Below are 22,326 nucleotides of genomic sequence, written 5' to 3' on the forward strand. Positions count from 1 at the left end.
GCCTTATTTCAGAGAGTTCAGATTAAATGATGAAAGACTGGGTAAAAATTCTACCAAAAATAAAATCCCTCAAACTTGTATACTTTTCAGATTGATATAACTCATAGGTGAAAGTGGGTGGTGAAGAGGAACAGAAAACAGTACATTATCAAGTCTTCTCCTCTATAGAATCCATATAAGCAACTCAGATTACATTGGCCTTGTACTGGTTAAAAGGAGCTCATGAGACACAGAAATAAATTCTATAAAATATTAATAACTAGGGGTTGATCAATGTCAGTGAAAATTCTGGATTATGGAACTCTAAATATATACCTAGTGCTTTTAAATATAATAGCACTCTATTTATGGAGATCCCAGGTCTCTAGCAAATGTAGTCATCAAGACTAGACTAAAATTCAGAACATAGAAAAGGTCTTACTGACAGTGCCGAAAAACCTTCCAGAAAGCATATGTAATGTGCTTCATAGGAAAGCATTGCTTTATTCACAGAAACTCATCTGGACCATTGTGTGTAAAATCAGGCACTTTATTATAAACGCCAGGGACATATTGATAGCACATAATGAACAGTGATGACAAGAGGGAGAAGAACTATTGAAGGCCAATATAAGTACGATAATTTGACATGACTTAATAAAGGAAAAAGCAGTCCCTTATAGCATAATAGGATTATTTTCATGATGGTGACCTTGAATAAATAAGAATGGGTTAAATTATGCTCTGTGCATTCTGTTTGAAAAGGCAGATGATTGTGCAATATGTTTTTATAAGTTCTTTCAAAAAAGGATTAAATGATAATAATTTGCATTCATTGGGCATTTACTGTGGAATAAACTTTGATCTAAAGACTTTTTATGTATCATCTCATTAAATATTCAGAACAATGGAACAATATTAGGAAGAGTTACCATTATTATCCCCATTTTACAGATGAGAAGCTGAGGAAAAAGACTTGAGCTTGACCAAGGTGGAGGCAGTAGACTCAGCCTCAGCGCCCACTTAAGTACTGTGCCACCCCTCCCTAATTGAAATAAATAAATGCTTCTGCTTAAAGTTAAAATCTCAGTTTTCTAGAAATTTTACTGTATGAATTCCTGATGATGCAATATAAATGAGACATTTAAACATGTATTAAAATAGCCTTAATTATGACTCAGCTGTAATTATGTTATCTAGTAAAGTCTTTCCCATATTTCCTTTAGTGATAGATAAGAATGTTTTTACATTTAAGGCTTTGAGTGTTTTCTGCAGATGGAGGTTTATATACAGTATGAAGATAGCTTCAAGGTTGACAACTTGCTGTCAAGATACTTAGGGGAATGCTGAATCTACCCTAGAACTTGAGATTTACAAAATCATTAAGCCTTGTATAATGTATTATTCCTTTGCTTTGCAAAAATATTTTTTTACAGACAGTACAAAGGTAAAACTGAGCTTTGCTCCTGTCAGAATTATCTAATTTCTAATTAGGGGAGCCTGATTTAATGAGATTTTCCTAAGTAGTTGGATAAGCCTTGGATGACTGACTTTAAGTAAGTGATGTGTTTTTTTTTTTTTTCAACCTGTTAATCATTTGTTGCTTTCATAATTGATCAGGCCAGCATTTCTCATAGAGCTGGGTAATTAGGCATTTATTAAAGACAGTATGGGACTATGAGATGAGAGATGAGAAAGAAGAACCCCAAAGGGACTTACAGGCTGCTGTGGTTCCTCACTCCCCTGCAGGCTGCAAAGGGCAGGGGTACTTTGGCAGAGCTGGAGGCCTGCCTGGACACTGGTCATCACCGGGTGAGGGTGATGCTAACTACTGCTGCCAAATGTTGGAGTTTGTTCACACACTAGTGTCAGGAGTTTGGTGAAGTTAGTACTAATATCAACTGCCAGAGCAATTGCATTTCTCCACAATCTCTTTTTATATACACAAGACTATTGGGAATCACTAAAAATTAGAGAGAAGACAGTCATCTGAAACTCTTTGGGTCATCATATTATTTCAAGATGATGAAGGGAACCACTGGAGATCAAATCAGTCAATCCTAAAGGAAATTGACCCTGGATTTTCATTGGAAGGACTGATGCTGAAACTGAAGCTCCAATTATTTGGCCACCTGATGTGAAGAGTCAACTCATTAGAAAAGACCCTAATACTGGGAAGAATTAAGGACAAGAGGAGAAGGGGGTGACAGAGGATGAGATGGCTGGAGGCATCACCGACTCACTGGACATGAGTATGAGCAAAATCTGGGAGATAGTGAAGGACAGGGAAGCCTGGCGTGCTGCAGTCCATGGGTTCACAGAAAGTCAGACATGACTTAGCAAATGAACAACAACAACAGAGTAGAAGATTCTGGATGTCTATAATAGTTTATCAGAATTAGTTAAATTCAATTAATTTCTCTGTAAGTTATCATAGAACAGGCAAACAAAATGATGATATTGGCTACCAAGTAGTTTGTTTAACCTCAACAATTTCACCTCAAATCTCTATTAGTCATGTTCTTGAGTTTTAATAAAAATATTTCTAGAAAGTAGATATGCTCTGGGTTTTCCAACTCTCTACACATCCATGGAATTCACCAGATTCAAAAGGCAATGCGTTTAGAGAGAGCCTGGCTTGGCAGCTTGGAGAATTTACTGTGAACAGACAAAAGACAGCCCAGCACAAACTGCAACTCAGCCCTCACACATAAAAACACGTGCTCCCAAAGCCCATTTCTTGCAATGAATAATGAATTACCTCCCCTGTTTTCCTGAACTTCAGCCTTTTTCCAAAGGGCTATGCAGAAAAGTGCAGTGATGTGGAACAACCAGGTAAGATGAGACAGTCAGTTCAACCCATGTTATTAAAGAAATTGGTTCACCTTTTTGATTCTGTGTCATTGTAGTTTCAGCCATTCATTTGTTCAATAAGCAGTTTGGTATGTTCTGGGAAATAATGAATATTGATCATAAAATCGATCACTTATTAAGAAACAGACTAAGGGAAATTGTTTATCCAGTCAATTGTAATTTTTGATTTGTTATTTATATTTTCCAATTTCGTCCACCCCTCCCTGAGGCTCTCTGGCTCTCAGGAACACCAAGGGAAGGGCTTATAGACACTGGCTGAAACTTCTGAAAGAGCACAAAACCTGATACATTCACTATAGATTGTGCAAACTGACATAGCCTATAATAAAAGAGAATGTGATTGAGAACTGCAGACATGCTGCCTCTTACACCTGTGGCTGTTGGGCTGAAACTATATAGTAAAAGGATTTGCTGAAAAGGGTGTGCACATACTGTTCATGATGTGTAGGTTAGCTATGTCATGCTTTAGAAGATAAGACACTTGCACCCAATTAAAATGTGTGTTTGTGTGTCCATTCAGTCGTGTCTGACTCATTGCGACCCCATAGACTGTAGCCTGCCAGGCTCCTCTGTCCATGGCATTTTCCAGTATAGAATACTTGAAAGGGTTGCTATTTCCTACTTAAGGGGAGCTTTCCAGGGATCGAACTCATGTCTCTTAGGCGCTAACCAAAATTTTGAGTAAACCTGGAAAGAGAAGTTGATTGCTTTGGATACATATATTTGTTTTCGTTGAAGCGTTCCTATTTTTAAACGTTTTTCGTGCAATAAAAATGAAATTCACCACTCTTAGGATTGTCTGAAGCTGTAACAATGAAAATGTGCCCAGTTGGGATAGATTTGAAAAAACTAAGTGATACAATGTGTAGATGGAGCTTCTAGGAATACAGGGGCTGGGGGAATATATATATATATATATATATATATATATATATATATCCTTCAAGATCCTGGAAAAAGTGACCACTGTTTTCTTGTATGAAATATTGATGAGTACTTTGATGAACCCTCTGGGGAAAGCTTGAGTGAGTCCTGCTATGAAACAGCAGACCTGATCACCATTCTAGATGTCCTTGTTAAAACAAGGAGAGAATCAGATGCAACCTCAGAGCACATATGTTTCTAGTTTCATTTTTCACTTATGTGGGAAACCAGGGCTTGAAACCAATGTATAAACTAATCTCATTCCTAGTAGAAGTGATTCCAACTTTTTGCCCTTTTCCCACAGTGCATCTAAGGTAGAGAAAATGTAACTGCATCCCCAAGTGGCTAATTAACTTTCCCTGGGATTTGTGAGTACCAGGTGAATATATTGCTTGTGCTCATACTTCATATGAAATGTGATTTTGAATATCCCTCTAGCTGGCTGAAAACACTGAGATGAAAATTGCCTCTCTTTTTTTTTCACCCTGTTTTCCAACTTGCTAAGATCAGGACCCTTCATTCACAGCTTGTGGTAGCGAGACTAATTTATAAATGAAGTTGCAAGTTTAGACGATTAGTGAATTTCTTAATGGCTACAGAAACTGGGAATTCCTTGTTGAAGAACTAAAAAAGATTATTAATTTGACGTTACTAGTTGGACATCCTGAAGAAGGCAATGACACCCCACTCCAATACTCTTGCCTGGAAAATCCCATGGACAGAGGAGCCTGGTAGGCTGCAGTCCATGGGGTCGCAAAGAGTCGGACATGACTGAGCGACTTCACTTTCAATTTTCACTTTCATGCATTGGAGAGAAATGGCAACCCACTCCAGTATTCTTGCCTGGAGAATCCCAGGGACAGGGGACCGTGGTGGGCTGCCATCTATGGGGTCACACAGAGTCGGACACGACTGAAGCGACTTAGCAGCAGCAGCAGCAGTTGGACATCCCACGTGGTATAGTGCTAAAGAATCTGCCTGCCAATGCAGCAGATGCAAGAGATACAGTTTCAATCCCTGGGTCGGAAAGATCCTCTGGAGTAGGAAATGGTAAGCCACTCTGTATTCTTGCCTGGAAAATTCCATAGACAGAGGAGCTTGATGAGCTATAGTCCATGGGGTCGCAGAGTTGGACATGACTGAGCACACACAGAGTTGGACATGCCAGTTGCATTTATCTTTGTTGTTGTTCAGTTGCTAAGTCACATCTGACTCTTTTTGACCCCATGGACTACAGCATGCCAGGCTCCTGTTCTCCACTATCTTCCGGGAGTTTGCTCAAATTCATGACCATTGGGTCAGTAATACCTGCAAAGCTCCTTTGTCTGTGAATATATCTTTAGACTTGACTATTTTGTTTTTCACCTGCTTTTACCTTTTACTTTGAACCTTTCCTCTGTAAACTAGTCTTCAGTTTGGTTGACATTCCTCCTAGCTGTAAACTTGCTTTCAGTACAGGAGTGAGAGCTACTAATAGGTGATGTGGTAATAGTTTCATGAACAGTGTGTCACACTGAGTCCTTGTGGTTGTGACTGTCTCTTCAAGAAAATTCCTTTTATTAATCTTCTTCTGGTCTTTTTATTTCCTCTTCTTGGTTTGTTTTCCCCTCTTTTCCTTCACCCAAGGTTTCACCAAACCAATCATTATCTGTCTTTCGCATCTCCAACAACTCAGTCCTCTCTGGATCTCTCCTTTTTTTCTGTAAACCATGGATATCCCTCTCCTTACAAACTTTGACTACCAGCCCAGCCCCACTATCCAGCCTGCCTCTGCCCTGCAAGCTAAGAACTTACTTCTCAACTTTCCTTCCCTGAAAAACTCCAAGAACAGGAACTGATGCTTGCCACCTTACTCTTCAGGATATTACTGTTTTGTTTCTAAAAAATAGACCTTCTATTCACTACTTTCACTTCTTAACCATCTTTCTTTAACCATCCAGACTTTACTTTCTGACCTTGACTGTGTTCTTGGGAAGATTGAATCCCAAATCTTTCAACCACTTTTTAATCTCTAAGTTATATGACTTATCTGCAGCATGTGATGTTTCTGGGCCATACCACCCTTTTTTGTTCCTGTGTTGGAAACATATCCATGAACATAGAAACTAAAAATTTCTGTCCTTATATTCTAAAGGAAGAATGCAGACAGTAAGTAATTGATATATACAGTAAGAACTGTATTATCAATTGTGAAACATACAGAGAGCCAGGACTGGATGAGGCAAATGAGATGTCTCAAAATTTAAGGCATCAGTCCCTCTCAGGATTGGCATCTGTACTACCTTAATTCTTTGAATTTTGTGCCCTAGATTTCTCATTTGAACTAAAAGGGAGACCTGTAGTGCAAAGGCCCCCAATGCAGGAATATGTTTGTTAGGTTCTAGGAGAAGCAGTGCTAGAATGGAGAGAGTGAGTTGGGGCAAGTAGTGAGAGATGAGTTTGGAGAGGTAACACGTGGAGAGGTCACATGGGGACTGAGAGTTGTTGGTCATTGTAATCTCTTTGACTTTTAAAGACTGGGGAGCAAGTGAAGGGCTATTGGGAAGAGGACTGATGTGATCTGCCTGCCATTTGAAAAGTCTCACTGGGATTGGTCTGAGAGCACTGCGGGTATACAAGTAGAAGCAAGGGTGATTGCATCAATCTGAGGCAGGAGGAGATGAGGGTCTGGATGAAACCTGGTGGGAATGACAAGGGTGAAAATGGTCAGACTGAGCAGATTTGAAAGACTGGGTCGACCTGATTTCCTGATGGACTGGATACAGATGTGAGAGAAAGAGAGGTGTCAAAGTTCATGCCTATGTTTCTGGCCTGCACAGCTGAGCAATGTGAAACTCTCCTCCTCTGGCTTCCAGGAGAACATCTTTCAGTTTCCTCTTCTATGTTTCCGACTTTGTTGTCTTTTTCACACGATCTTTTCCTGCTTCTGCCTCATTATCACAGCTTTTAGCTCTGCTGTTTCCTCAGGCTTCTCTTCTTTCTGTGTTCTCCCTCTCATTCCCTGTCATGACCTCAAGGCTATCTTATGCTTAATCGCTGCAGTTGTGTCCGACTCTGTGCGACCCTATGGACTGTAACCCATCAGGCTCCTCTGTCCATGAGATTCTCCAGGCAAGAACACTAGAATGGGTTGCCATGCCCTCCTCCAGGGGATTTTCCCAATTCAGGGATTGAACCCTTGTCTCCTGTGTCTTCTGCATTGCACTGGAAATTGAATGTATCCAAATTCCTATCTCCAGTGCTAACCTGTCTTGGGCTATGATGCTCTGTTTCCAGCTCTTTATTTCCAGATTGTCATTAAAGCCGCAGTCATCCTCTCAGTCATCCAGGTTTGAAACTCTTTGTCCTTATTGCACTAGTACCTATGAAACAATGTTAAGAAAATTTTCTTCTCTAGGACCTCTCTTTGATGTCTTTCAAATAGGCCCCATTTGCATCTGTTTGTGTGGCCTTATTTTTGCCTTCCCCATCCATTTATATGCCATCTTTACCTGTCATAAACCTACTCATTTTCTAAGACCTAGTTGAAATATTCCTTCACAAAGCTTTCCTATTCCCTGCAGGTAGAAGTCACCCATACCCTTGGTCAAGACTTGATGGCCATTTTAAGACATGGATCACAACTACCTTGCACCTTAAGAATTTAGTTTCTTGTTTCTTTGATTATCAACTCTTGGAAGCATGGGCCATGTCTGTACCATGCTTGTACCCATGGTGGTGACTGGCAGTCTTTATTTACTCCTCTCATTCCCCAAAAGTCCCTGAATGCCTAATCTCTTTGGGCTTCCAACACTAATCCTGACACTCAACACAAATATACTGAATAAAGTAGTAAATAGGTGGAGAAATGTGATTGTGAATAGATGATCAGCCAGTGAAATTTGTGATATCCTTACTCTTGATACCTTTTAGTCCTGGAAGCAGATAAGCAATATAAAAATCTAAGTATCCTGTTTCTCAGGAACAACAGAAGGAATTCTTTGGAAATGTAGGCGAAAGTGAAGTGAAAGTGAAGTTGCTCAGTCGTGTCTGACTCTTTGCGACCCCATGGGCTGTAGCCTACCAGGCTCCTCCATCCATGGGATTTTCCAGGCAAGAGTACTGGAGTGGAGTGCCATTTCCTTCTCCAGAGGATCTTCCCGACCCAGGGATCGAACCCGGGTCTCCCTCATTGTAGGCAGACGCTTTAACGTCTGAGCCACTAACCCATTTTGGTCTCTAATAATTAATATAAATTTATTATTATTTTTTTGCTTTCAGCTGCTATTCTTAGCTTCTCTCTCTTACAAGTTCCCAAAGAGTAGAACTCTTTCATTGCCCTTGAGTAACTTTGTCCTTTCTCCTCTTCTTTCACCCTGTTTTGGCATTGATCAGTTTCTCTCCAATCCCCGCTAGTAATTGGAGTTTTATTGATATTTTGTGAGTTCTTTAAATAGGAGGGAGACTACAACTCTAAGATTATGCATTTGTATTTTATTCATTTATGTAATATACAATGTGTGTAGGGAGCCTTATACATAACTCTTTAAAGGTTATGTATGTGGATATGCTTTAGGCAAATACACTGTTTCCCTTGCTCATTCCTTTAAATTTCAATTTCCTAATATACGCTCCAGCCCTGTTGAGCTGTGTTAGTTAGAGTTTTTAGGAAATAAAGAAACACATCACAGTTTCCTTGGCTACTGCATGTGCTTGTGTGCTCAGTTGTATCCGACTCCTTGTAACCCCATGACTGTAGCCTGCCAAACTCCTCTGGTCCATGGAACTTCCCATGCAAGAATGCTGGAGTGGCTTGCCATTTCTTTCTCCAGGGGGTCTTCCTGACCCAGGAATAGGATTCGCATATCCTGCATTGACAGGTGGATTTTCTTTATTCTTTTTTATTTTTTTACCGCTGCGCCACCAGGGAAGCCCTGGCTATTACACATATACAGAATAATAAGAAAGGGTATAAGACCTCCCTGGTGGCTCAGTGGTAAAGAATTCGCATGCCAATGCAGGAAACATGGGTTCCATCCCTGTTCTGGGATGATCCCCTGGAGAAGGCAATGGCAACCCACTCCAGTATTCTTGCCTGAGAAATCTCATGGACAGAGGAGCCTGGTGGGCTACAGTCCATGGGGCTGCAAAGAGTTGGATATGACCTAGGGACGGAACACATGTAAGGAGAACTCTAGCAATTGAGAACTTGGCTTTTGAACACCTGAACTATCATGTGGGAAACTATTCCAGCAGACTGAAGCAATTCTAGCAGTTTGCCCTTCTTGTGCGGCAGATTATTTTTGTCCTTGCTCCTCCCTCTGTTTCCACTTCCCCTTTCCCCTGTTTTATTCACTGGTGGCTTTTCTCTCTGTTTCTTCTGTCTCATGGTTTCTGTTTAATTGTTGCTTCTACTATCATATGGCTCTTCCTACTCTGTGGGTTCAGTTCTGCCCATGTGCCTTTCAAAGTGTGTGAAACAGGGCTCTTTATAGATCTCTCCACATGTCACCTACAAGTTCCCCAAGGTGAAGACCTGATTGATTAATTTGTTTTCAATAAGACAAAGACACTCTTGGTTAGAATTTTGCACTGAGTCACTGTATGGGCTTCCTGTACTCCACAAGTGGCTGACTTTGGAACAGGTACTAATTTCTGCTGCACAAACTGAAAATAAAAATTTTAGGAACAGAGATCTCAAAATGCAGGGTAAACCACATACAGATAGTTAGATGTGGGTGACTCTTCAGGGGAAGATTTTGCATCTAATAAGTTCTCAGGGTAGGTAATTATTTACCAATTTTTATTTTGTTTAGGAAATATTTTCAATGAATTTTTTATAGATTATGTCTATACAGGACAAAGTAAACTGGAGATTTTAGTTCTCCTGTGATGTTGTTCACTCTAGGTAATAACGGCTGATGATATATAGAACATCAAAGAATCATAATGCTGAAAAGGGTCTCAGATATAATCTTATTCAGTAGTTCTCAAACTTATCGATCTCAGGGCTACTTTACAATCTCAAAAATCACTGAGGACCCCAAAGGGTTTTGGTTTATGTGAGTTGTAGCTCTCATTATTTGTTAGATGTTGAAAGCGAAAATTTCAAGTGTTTATTCATTCATTTACAAATAATATTACTAAATATGTTGTCAATAAATAAAATAACACATTTCTATGAGAAGCAACTATATTTTTATTAATGAGAAGAGTGACATTGTTTTACTTTGGTAAATATTTTTAAGGTGTGGCTTAATGGAAGATAGCTAGATTTTCATATATACTTCTACCTTTATTTTGATATTATGTGTGTTAAAAGATAAATTGAGGCATGTTAAACTTTTCAAGGGTTTGAGTATGCATGGATTGAAATTGGGCACTGCCAAAGAAAGTGATTAGGAGAGGTCCACCAACAGGAACTAGGGGCAAGATTTTCATAGAGAAGATGAAAGCAAAGCAAAGAAATTATTTGATTGCCTATAACTTAAGGTTGTCTTATTTGGGAAACCTACCTCAGCTATTTGTGATTAGTGTTCTTAAGTTTTACTTTCCTGGATTTGGGTGCGATGGCTCTTGCTTAGGTTTTGATTTGCTTATGTGAGCTACCAAGGTATTAGACATACCTCTGTCTAATGACTGGCTCACGTAGTCTCTGGAAAATTCCAGTGGATACTTGTGAGCCAATGAAAGTCAAACAAGCAGATGACTTCTTAGTATTATTATTCAAAGAGATTTTGATTTCACACACAACCTTAAAGGAATTCAGAGACTTCCAGGGTCCTTGGACCACATTAAAGCAATTAAAGAATCTTATTTTACAGAGGAGGAAACAATGGCTCAGAGAAGTGAAGTGACTTGCTCAGGGGCACACAGTAAGTTGATGGCAGAGCTGGTGTTAGAACTCAGCTATCCTGTTTCTACCCTGCACCTAGATTCAATTACTAAAGGAACAACTCTGCCCACAATGTGACTTGAGGATGACAAACTGCAAGGTCTCCACTCATTTCTCACTGTGGAAGCTTGGCTTCATGTAGTTCACTAAACTCTAGGAGATGGCATAGTGTTGAAAGGGCTCAAGGATTAGAACACTCGATCCAGGAGATATCCTCCTTTCATTAGCCTGTGTGTGCTAGAGTTTCATCCTAAAGCCTTATGTACTGAAGATTTATTATAGAAAAGTAAACAAATAAATCAGAACCTAAGAGAACATGATTGATTCATACCAGTCCCTTCAGGATTTTCCAGGCTAGATCAGATGGGCAAGTCCAGAAGCATGAGTCTCCATGACTGCCTTTAATTTTCCCATGGTCCAAGGCTAACATTGTCCTCTACCTTTGTTTCTGCTCTTGGTAGGCAGTCATTTTCTCCTGGTAAGACTTAGTTGGAATTCACCCCAAACAAGGATAGGACAGACAGCTATGTTCTCCCACTTTCCTGAGCCAGTTCTTTGGGGGAATATTTGTGTTCAGTGATATAATGATGTAATACAAGGCTTATAGCATATTTGTTGTTTGTTTAATTGCTTAGCTCTTTTGGAGACCCCATGGACTGTAGCTGACTAGACTCCTCCATGGGATTTCCCAGGCAAGAATACTAGAGTGGGTTGCCATTTCCTCCTCTAGTAGATCTTCCTGACCCAGGGATCGAACCCACGTCTCTTGTATTGGCAGGCAGATTCTTTATCACCAAGACACATGGTATTTAAAGAGGAATGCAATTTTGAAATCCTTTAAAGTTAATCTGATGAAAGTGAAAGTGGAGAGTGAAAAAGTTGGCTTAAAGCTCAACATTCAGAAAAATAAGATCATGGCATCCGGTCCCATCACTTCATGGCAGATAGATGGGGAAACAGTGGAAACAGTGGCTGACTTTATTTTTATGGGCTCCAAAATCTCTGCAGATGGTGACTGCAGCCATGAAATTAAAAGACACTTACTCCTTGGAAGGAAAGTTATGACCAACCTAGACACCATATTAAAAAGCAGAGACATTACTTTGCCAACAAAGGTCCATCTAGTCAAGTCTATGGTTTTTCCAGTGGTCGTGTATGGATGTGAGAGTTGGACTATAAAAGAAAGCTGAGCACTGCAGAATTGATGCTTTTGAACTGTGGTGTTGGAGAAGACTCTCGAGAGTCCCTTGGACAGCAAGGAGATCCAACCAGTCCATCCTAAAGGAGATCAGTCCTGGGTGTTCATTGGAAGGATTGATGTTGAAGCTGAAACTCTAATACTTTGGCCACCTGACGTGAAAAGCTGACTCATTTGAAAAGACCCTGATGCTGGGAAAGATTGAGGGCAGGAGGAAAAGGGGACGACAGAGGATGAGATGACTGGATGGCATCACCGACTCGATGGACATGGGTTTGGTGGACTCAGGGAGTTGGTGATGGACAGGGAGGCCTGGTGTGCTGCTATTCATGGGATCGCAAAGAGTTGGACACAACTGAGTGACTGAACTGAACTGAAAGCTAATTTTGGGCTTCCCTGATGGCTCAGACAGCAAAGAATCCGCCTGCAGTGCAGGAGACCTGGGTTCAATCCTGGGTTGGGAAGATCCCCTGGAGGAGGGCATGGCAACCCATTCCAGTATTCTTGCCTGGAGAATCCCATGGACAGAGGAGCCTGGTGGGCTACAGTCCATGGGGTCATAAAGAATTGGACACAACTGAGTGATAAGTACAACACAGCACAAAATGAATTTTAAGGCAACCAAAAACAAGCATATTTTTATTCAAATTTTTACTCAAATACATATATCTGTGTATCTATGTAATACGTATATACATGTGTGCATCTGTATCCATGGGTATGCATGTATATATGCATGCATACATGTTTCATCCTGAATTTGAATGGCCCGTAAATAATTATAGCAATAAACACTCTCTTCTTAGAACAGGTGCATGTGCTTTTAGAGAAACATACGAAAAACTATTGAAATTACTCAGGTTTAAACTTGGAATTTAAAATGTGAGCTTTCTTTCAACAGAAAGCATATGACTTAATAAATGCACTTTAACACATAAAACCTTCCAGATTATCTAAATAAGTGATTAATTTCTCAAAGTTTCAGATTCAAAAATAAAATGCTATTTGTATATAGTGAATTTTTTTCCTTTTGAATGAAGAATTTCCATGTCAGATAATCTTTATGGTTCATGACTTGAAATGTGAGGGTCTCATGGAGTTAGTGTGTTGAGAATGTAGCTTATTAATCCTTGTGCAGTTAGGCAGGGCTATGCTCTCTTCCAGAGTGAGCTGGGGAGCGTTCTCTGACTGGCCAGCGTTCTATGGTTGCATTTTCTCTGATTTTGCAGAGTATTCTAATCTCCTCCAGATGAGTGGAATTGCAGCCCTTTTTAACTGACAGCCAAAGACAAACACCACACTGTCCAGCAGATCAAGTGCCACTTTATTCCTCTGTCCACATTCCTGATGAGATGGGCAAAACATCTGCAAGTTCTCCTGAGAAGACTTTCTGAGCTTTTATAATATTAAGACTGACATTTTCAAAGTGAACTAGTATACCATAAGCCTTTTTGCCCCCCTGAAAATATTAATAAGCTTTTCTCACCAAAAATGATTATAAAGAAAGACAATTTTGCCTACTATCTACCAACTAATTTCAGAGTGTTGTTCTATGATTTATGCTGTTTTCTAAAGTTTTCATAGGAATTTTGGAAGTCTTTTATTTGCCTCTTTAAATCTTGCTCTCTCGGCTTTGCATCCTCTAGGTAACCATAACCTGGATTTTTGGTTAATCGTTTTTTTCATTTGCCAATTTTTAACATTATATAAATGACATATACTCTATTTATTCCTCTGTATTTTAATTATTTCCTAAAGTATTATGCTCTTGAGATTGACCCACTACTATAAATTCTTTTTTTTTTAATGGAAGAAGACCAAAAATCTAAGTTAAAGGGTCATTTCTCTGTTACCTTTGTAAGAAGATTTCATCAAGTTTTTAGCTGCTTGGTCACTTATTCCTCTGAAGTTGTGAATGCTATGGTTTATTCGAATTTTATGAAAGCCACTATTATTCACCCATGGTTAGTTGAGAGGCATTCAAGGGCCACCATTATCAACCACAAACAAAAAATATCTCTAAAAAATTCTGTGTGTACTTACAATTCAAGTATGTTTCCTTTGACAGGTTAGTTTAAAAACTGGGTAAATATCTTTGAAAGTATTTACAACAAGTGGAGGTTGTGAAAGAATGGACCAATAGTGTTTGTAGTCATATATGCCAACAAGAAAAAAGACTTTGTTTTACAAGTTTGGAAGCCTAAACTGTCCCAGTTCCGATGAATCGGTCCTTGACAGTTATGAATGGTGGACTAGTTGCATTAAAGCAATGAGGGAGCTAATAGCAGGTTTGAGACTGGGTTTGAATAAATCATCAACCAAACACACAATGGTGCTGGAAGAACAGGCCATACCCTGTGCAGCCATGTGCTCCCTAGTTGCCTGGAGACCATGAATCCTGGGCACTGCAGAAATATTGGAAATATTTTTGGTCACCTTAAGTTTCCTAAGCTCTTTAAGATACAGAACATATTTAAATGTTAAATATATTTAGTGTAAAGTTCAATATATATTTTTCTTAAACTAACACTGCCACTATTACACATAAAGTGTTCATGATTATATGTAAGGTGTTCAATAGCTTTAAAATTACGGTCTATATTTGAAATCTTAAATGGAATTGACCTTTCGTATCACTTTTGAATAAGTGCAACACAACTACTGTGCTACCTTCTAGATCCTTTCAGTGATTGTAGAATTCCTTCAATATGATATCATTAAACTTGTAGGAGGTAGAAACCATTACAAAAAGCCCATTCAAATTTGGTTAAAACTCTTATGAAAATGATTTATTTAATTTATATGTATAAATAATATAACCAAAATGCAGGAAAAAAGTTACTAAAACATAATTCTGTACTAAATTAAAATAGTGTTTTCATTTTGCCTTTCTTATTATGACAGTTGAATTATATATGCTGTACTAAGTGGATGTCTGGTATAAAGAGCAAAGATCAAGAAATGAGTGTTTAGGACAGTAAATTATAGGTTAAAAATCTATAAATAGCTTAATAAATATATTCCCTCATGTAAAAAGCAGAAAATTGCAGGCTACAAAGTAGATTATCCAAATGGTGCTGTTTTGAAATCACCTTAGGAACAGTACACATTGTCTCATCGAGTTTAAAGCTTCTGCATATAAAACTTCAGTTTTATAAAATTGGCTACTTTTGAAATGCTTTTATTTATTTTTTTCTTAAGTCTCATTTCATCCTTGAAATTATTTAAAGGGACATGAATATCTTATTTGGTTCAGGAGGGCAGAATTCATAGTTGAGATAATCAGAGAAGAGAGAAAATAAGAATTTCTTATTTTCGACAGGCTCCAAGCTACAGTCCCTGGAATTGTCCATGAGATTGTGCATGGTATTCTTCAGGTACTGGAATGGGTTGCCATGCCTTCCTCCACAGGTTCTTCCCGACCCAGGGATTGAACCCATGTCTCCTGCAACTCCTGCATTGGCAGGTGGATTCTTTGCCACTGAGCCACTTGAGAAGACCTAGCTACTCTATATTCTCCTTATTTTTGACAGCAACAGTTATGTTCAGGAAACTATACTAGGACAACAAAGATGAAGCAGATAAGAAAACTGCCCTCAGAAAACTTGCTACTTTAGAAGATAATGCATGTACTCACTCAAGTAAATAACACTATTATGTAAAAAGTTAATAATGAAGTTGGAGATGTTTAGAACACAAGATTCATGTTGGATTATCCAACAGAGGAACTCGGTAACATCGGAGTCTTATTTGGGGGGGGGGAGGAATTCCTTAAAAGTAGGGGGAGAAAATGGCCATAATAGCTTTTTTAGAGAAATGCTTCTAGAAGTCCCCTGAGGAGGAAAGTTAAATTTTAGACAAGAAAGGGATTGTTTATTCATTCTAAAGTTGTAATATCTAATTTTCTGAAATGATTTGCATGCTAGGAGAGAGAATTCTCCTGAAAGGAGAGCAACAGTAAAGCCAGGCATGGGAACCATAGCAGGTACTGTGTATGTATCCTTTTCAGGAAAGGAAACCCACAGATCATCTCTTTTGCCTTTATGTCTTTTTATGAGAGAAGTGGGACAGCTTCTAGGCCAGTAGAGTAGGGCTACTGGTGTATTTAGAACATTGATAAACTTTCTAATTATTTCAGAAGTCTTTGGTTTTCTTGTGGCCAATGGAGCAGAATGATTCAACAATTCCAGTTTCACAGGGGTACAGAAAGTAGAGACATGAATCCTTCTGGAAGATAAGTTTATTTTTATCCCAATATGCAAATAGTTGTTTGCAAGTTATTTATCCTATGTTATCACGCTAAATTATGAGCTCTTTAAGGAAGTGGCCACACTATCGTAAAGGGTGCTTTTAATTGTTAGTTATAAAATAACCCAATGCAACTGTCTGAAACCACAAATAATTTATTAGCTTACATAAGAAGTTCTGAGGTTGGGTGGTTCTAAGATTGGTTATTTCAGTGGTTCAATGGTGTCATCAAGGATGCAGTTTCTTCCTAACTTCCCCCAATGTCTTTCTCATCAAGTCAGCTTCCTTCATGGTTGAATGAACTGTGCTAGGAGGAACAGATTCCAGGCAATGAATGACATGAACAAAGGTGCAGAGTCTGAAGACCACAGGACAGTGTAGGAAACAAGAAATTTTTTTATTTGACTGAAATATAGTAATTAATGGGAGCTTATATTGAAAAAGGTATGTCCAGGCATTGTCGGAGAAGGCAATGGCACCCCACTCCAGTACTCTTGCCTGGAAAATCCCATGGACGAAGGAGCCTGGTAGGCTACAGTCCATGGGGTCGCTAAGAGTCGGACACGACTGAGCGACTTCACTTTCACTTTTCCCTTTCATGCACTGGGGAAGGAAATGGCAACCCACTCCAGTATTCTTGCCTGGAGAATCCCAGGGACGGCGGAGCCTGGTGGGCTGCGGTCTATGGGGTCGCACAGAGTCGGACACGACTGAAGCGACTTAGCAGCAACCAGGCATTGTAGGGCCCTGAATATGAAACTAAGGAGTTTAGATATAACTCTGCAGACTATTTAGAACCATGAGTACATTTTAGCTAGGGCACTGATAGAACGAGAAAAGGGCTACAAGAATGTGAATCCAGCCTCTCAGCAGGATGGGCTGGAGAGTAGAAGGCTTAGAGGTGGCCTAAATCAGAATGAAGCCTAAAGCAATAGCTCAAACAAGTAGAAATCAAGGTCTGAAATAGGGTAGAGGATGTTAGATAACCTCACTGAGTCAATGGACATGAGTTTGAGCAAACTCTGGAAAGTAGTGAAGGCTGGCGTGCTGCAGTCCATGGGATTGCAAAGAGTCAAATATGACTAACCAACTGAACAACAAGAGAATGGGAAAAGATCACTAAAAATATGGATACAAGAGCTAGTGCAGAAATAGAATTGATAGGATTTGTCCGCTGGTTGGGTGGGGAAGGGGAGGTGAGGTGTTAAAACACATAAGACATGTCATGAATGCAAATAGGAAACACAAGGAAGGGGATGGGAAACATTTTATGAATTATCCTCTATACCAGGCACAGGCATTTTGCAACAGTGCAAGAATTCACTTCCAGGGCGTATCCATGAGGGAGGTTTATTATCCCATTCTACCAGTGGGGAAATTGAGGCTAAGGGAGAGGTTTAAGAAATGTTCTTGTGCTTAAGCAGTTAGCAAATGGAATCGTTAAACTGGTTCTTCCTAATTTCAAAGTTCATGCTTTATCCTTTCTATCTTCTAAAAATGCACTCAATTTATTTTTATTGCTTTGCTTGAGTCCTCAGTGGCCTGGAAAATGTTCTCTTAAATGACATGCAAGGGTACCCAACCTCTGACTTTGACTTGCTTTTGCAGCTTCATTTTCCATTACATGTCTTACTTCTTCCACCCAATAATGATTATTATTTGGAATTTCATAAGGACACCACATTTCATCCTTCCTTCCTTCCTCCTTCCCTCCCTCCCTCTTTCTTTCTTTCCTTCTTCCTTCCTTCTTTTCTTTCTTTCTTTCTCTCTCTTTCTTTCTCTTTCTCTCCTTCTTATTATCTGCTTTCTTATCCTAGAATGCATTTCCTCAACTCTCATTCCTATGAGAATTACACCTATCTAATTCCTCCATCATTCTTTTTCTGATTATTCATTTTTATTCATTTTGAATTCCAAAGTACTTTATTTGTGATTACTTTAGTAACACCTGATCACATCTTCCTCACAAAGCTGTCAGATCCTTAAGGGTAGATAGTGGTTTCATCAGCCCTCATACTCTATGAAGAATGTCTTACAAGACCACATGTTTACAGGAAGTGAGGGAAGGAGAAAGAAAGGAAAGAGAAAAAAGAAATACAAGAGAAAATAAAAGAGAAGAACAATACATAAAAGTGAAAAGTAACTTGAAGATTACTTTCAGTTATATTTGCAAAAGTATTCTTTATACTTCTTTTTTTTCCCTCTCTTTAAATTTAAGTACAGGTGATTTACATGTTGCGTTAATTTCTGTTGTACCGCAGAGTGATTTAGTTATGAATATAGATATACATACTTTTTTCATAATCTTTTCCACTATGGTTTATTCCAGGGCATTGAATATAGTTCCCTGTGCTATATAGTAGGACTTCGTTGTGAATCCATTCTATTTTTAAAATTTATTTAACTGTAGGAACATTGTTTTACAATTTTGTGTTGGTTTCTGCTGTACAACAGCATAAATCAGCCATAATTATACATATATCACCTCTCTCTTGAGCTGCCCTCCCCTCCCTCAGCCCACCCCTCTAGGTCATCACAGAATGCCAGGCTGGGCTCCCTGTGTTATATAGCACTTCTCAGCAGCTATCTATTTTACACATGGTAGTGTATATATGTCTATGCTACTTTCTCTGTTCATCCCACTCTTTCCTTCCTTCATTATGTCCACATATCCATTCTCTACATCTGCATTTTTATTCCTTCCCTGAAAATAGGTTCATCAATACTATTTTTCTACATTCCCTACATCTGTGTTAATATACCATGTTTATTTTTCTCTTCTGACTTACTTCATTCTGTGTAAGAGGCTCTAGGTTCATTTACCTCACTAGAATTGACTTAAATTTGTTCTTTTTTATGGCTGAGTAATAGTCTGTTGTATATATGTACCACATCTTCTTTATCTATTCGTCTTTCAGTGGACATCTAGGTTGCTGTCATGTCCTAGGTACTGCAGATAGTGGTGCTATGAACATTGGGGTATGTATGTCTTTTTCAGTTATGGTTTTCTTAGAGTATATGCTCAGTAGTGGGATTGCTAGGTCATATGGTCACTTTATTCCTAGTTTTTCTTTTTTTAAGGGCTCTCCACACTGTTCTCCATAGTGGATGTATCAATTTACATGCCCACCAAGAGTGCAATAGGGTTCATTTATTAAAGAATGGGAAATAATCTTTATGAAGAAAGACCCTTGTCACTATAGTAAGGAGATTTTAATAATAGGAAGTGGATTTATATTAGAATATATTCCAGTATGACTTAAGGAAAATGTAGTCAACAGTTCAGAACTGAAAAAATCCTTGATCATTTTCTAGAAATATGGTAAAGAATAAAGCCACAACATCGTATGAGCATGTGTATACCAAATATTCCTAGAAATTTTTGAAAGAATTGATAATCTACTTTTTTTTAAGATTTTGTTTGATGTGGACTATTTTTTTTAAGTATTTATTGAATTCTTTATAATATTTTTTTTTCTGTTTTGAGTTTTATGGCCACAAGGCTTATGGGAACTTAGTTCCTCGACCAAGGATCGAACCTGCACCTTCTTCATTGGAAGGCAAAACCTTAACCACTGGACTACCAGAGAAGTCCCCAATAATCTACTCTGAGGGATTCTTTCCCCCTCTGTGATTCATACCAGATCATGTTCAACTTATTTCATGTATCTCTCTCCTTCACTAGGGGCAAGGGTTGGGCCTTATTAATCTTTGCTTTCTCAGAGCTCAACACAACCCCTGGCACCTAGTAAGCCCATAATCAACACTAAATGAAATTGTATGTACAGTACACAGCCATGACACAGACTAAGAGGGTTGCCAGTGCTTAACTGTATTCACAGGGAATTAAGCATGTTGAAAAGTATCATAAGATTTAGCTTTTGTTTAGCCAATGATTTAAACAATATATCAACTAGTATATCATTAACTTGGGGGTTTTATCTACTATTTTACTTTACTGAGCACAGTACTAAAGAGGAAATAGGTACATACAACGTGGATCCTACTATCCAGGAGATAGTTCTCTGCAGTTAATCCTAGTGTGGGGAGATTTGACCAAATTACAAGAAATAAAAGCTATACTATACAAAACCATGGGCTTCCCATCATGGGTTTCCCAGATGGCGCTCAGTTCAGTTCAGTTCAGTTACTCAGTCATGTCTGACTCTTTGTGACCCCATGGACTGCAGCACGTCAGGCTTCCCTGTCCATCACCAACTCCCAGAGCTTACTCAAACTCATGTCCATCAAGTCAATGATGCCATCCAAACATCTCATCCTCTGTCATCCCCTTCTCCTCCTGCCTTCAATCTTTCCTAGCATCAGGGTCTTTTCCAATGAGTCAGTTCTTCACATCAGGTGGCCAAAGTATTGGAGCTTCAACATCAGTCCTTCCAATGAATATTCAGGACTGATTTCCTTTAGGATGGTCTGGTTGGATCTCCTTGCAGTCCAAGGGACTCTCAAGAGTCTTATCCAACACCACAGTTCAAAAGCATCAATTCTTTGGAGCTCAGCTTTCTTAATAGTCCAACTCTCACATCCATACATGACTACTGGAAAAACCATAGCTTTGACTAGATGGACCTTTGTTGGCAAAGTAATGTTTCTGCTTTTTAATATGGTGTCTAGGTTGGTCATAACTTTTCTTCCAAGGAGGATCAAACGTCTTTTAATTTCATGGCTGCAGTCACCATCTGCAGTGATTTTGGAGCCCAAGAAAATAAAGTCTGTCATTGTTTCCACTGTTTCCCCATCTATTTTCCATGAAGTGATGGGACCGGATGCCATGATCTTAGTTTTCTGAATGTTGAGCTTTAAGACAACTTTTTCACTCTCTTTCATTTTCATCAAGAATCTCTTTAGTTCTTCGCTTTCTGCCATAAGGGTGGTGTCATCGGCATATCTGAAGTTATTGATATTTCTCCCAGCAATCTTGACTCCATCTTGTGCTTCATCCAGCCCAGCATTTCTCATGATGTACTGTGCATATAAGTTAAATAAGCAGGGTGACAATATACAGTCTTGACTCACTCTTTTCCTGATTTGGAACCAGTCTGTTGTTCCATGTCCAGTTCTAACTGTTGCTTCCTGACCCGCATACAGATTTCTCAAGAGGCAGGTCAGGTGGTCTAGTATTCCCATCTCTTGAAGAATTTTCCAGAGTTTGTTGTGGTCCACACAATCATAGACTTTGACATAGTCAATAAAGCAGAAGTAGATATTTTTCTGGAACTCTCTTGGTTTTCGATGATCCAGTGGAAGTTGGCTATCTGATCTCTGGTTCTTCTGCCTTTTATAAATTCTCTAGATGACTTCAAATGCCTCTGCAGAGGTCTTCTCTGTGTAACCACCCAGCTGAAATCAGTTAAGGCTGTTCCATACCCATGTTGACATTCATGGTGACTACTGCATTCTGGTGTCAAGGAGTGTTACCTCCACAAATGATTGCCTTGTAGCAACTTAAATTTTGAGCTTTAATTAATGAAAAGCTTTGCCTTCTATTAAAAGAGCTTTATGAACTATCAGAAAGGTATAGACATTTACATAAGTGCATATCTATTTCTGGCTGGCTGGCTGTTTATCATCAAGCTATATTTGGCTTGGTAGTTAGTGGGGCCTTTGGGATTCCATCCATGGTCTCTCCCTTAGAAGGTGCTCTCCTCTCTCCTGTGGATTTTGCCTCCTCCTGCTGAAGGCCTGGTGGGATGCTTTGTGGGGAAGAGGAGGCTGCATGTATTCAGTGTCAACTCTGTCAGGAGCTTGCCTACAGTGTTGTTTGATCCCAGATATACTAGCCTGAGGCATCTCCTTTTTTTTACTTTTCTTTTTTTTTTCCTCCCTCTTTGTAGTCTAAATGCTATCAGATAAAAGCAATAAACTCTCCTAATTCTTAATGAAATTATTTTCTCCCTTTCACTGCCCTAAAATGCGTATTTTATATTTCCCAATATTCTTGACATTCTTTCAGTTCAGTGGTTTTTTGCACAATAGTCCACCTATTTGACATTTTGGAGTTCACACTTCTGCTTCTGCTATTAATTTCCACCTCAGAAATTTATTACATCATATGCAAATATTAACTGAAAAGACATGGCCCCAGCCCTGAGGTGTTGAAACCCTGGGAAATGTTTTTAGCAAAGAAGCGTGATCAATTACAAAGGCCCCGCATTAATGGAGGGATTCATACATAGTGATAAGGAGCTGATTGTGTGCACACATGCTCATT

The 22,326-nt window shown here is 39.1% G+C and overlaps 1 long non-coding RNA gene across 1 annotated transcript in view; it reads left to right on the plus strand.

Moving 5' to 3' along the window:
- LOC145507979 (uncharacterized) overlaps positions 1-18,622 on the plus strand; it is an 80,817-nt gene extending 62,195 nt beyond the window's left edge. The window contains exon 3 of the long non-coding RNA XR_014055268.1: positions 15,988-18,622. This is a non-coding gene — a long non-coding RNA (uncharacterized LOC145507979). The remainder of the gene's footprint in view (positions 1-15,987) is intronic.
- The last annotated feature ends 3,704 nt before the right edge of the window (positions 18,623-22,326 follow it).

Source organism: Giraffa tippelskirchi, chromosome 5 (genome assembly GCF_054371585.1).
Source record: "Giraffa tippelskirchi isolate mGirTip1 chromosome 5, T2T-mGirTip1v1.2.pri, whole genome shotgun sequence".
NCBI classification, from domain to species: Eukaryota; Metazoa; Chordata; class Mammalia; order Artiodactyla; family Giraffidae; genus Giraffa; species Giraffa tippelskirchi.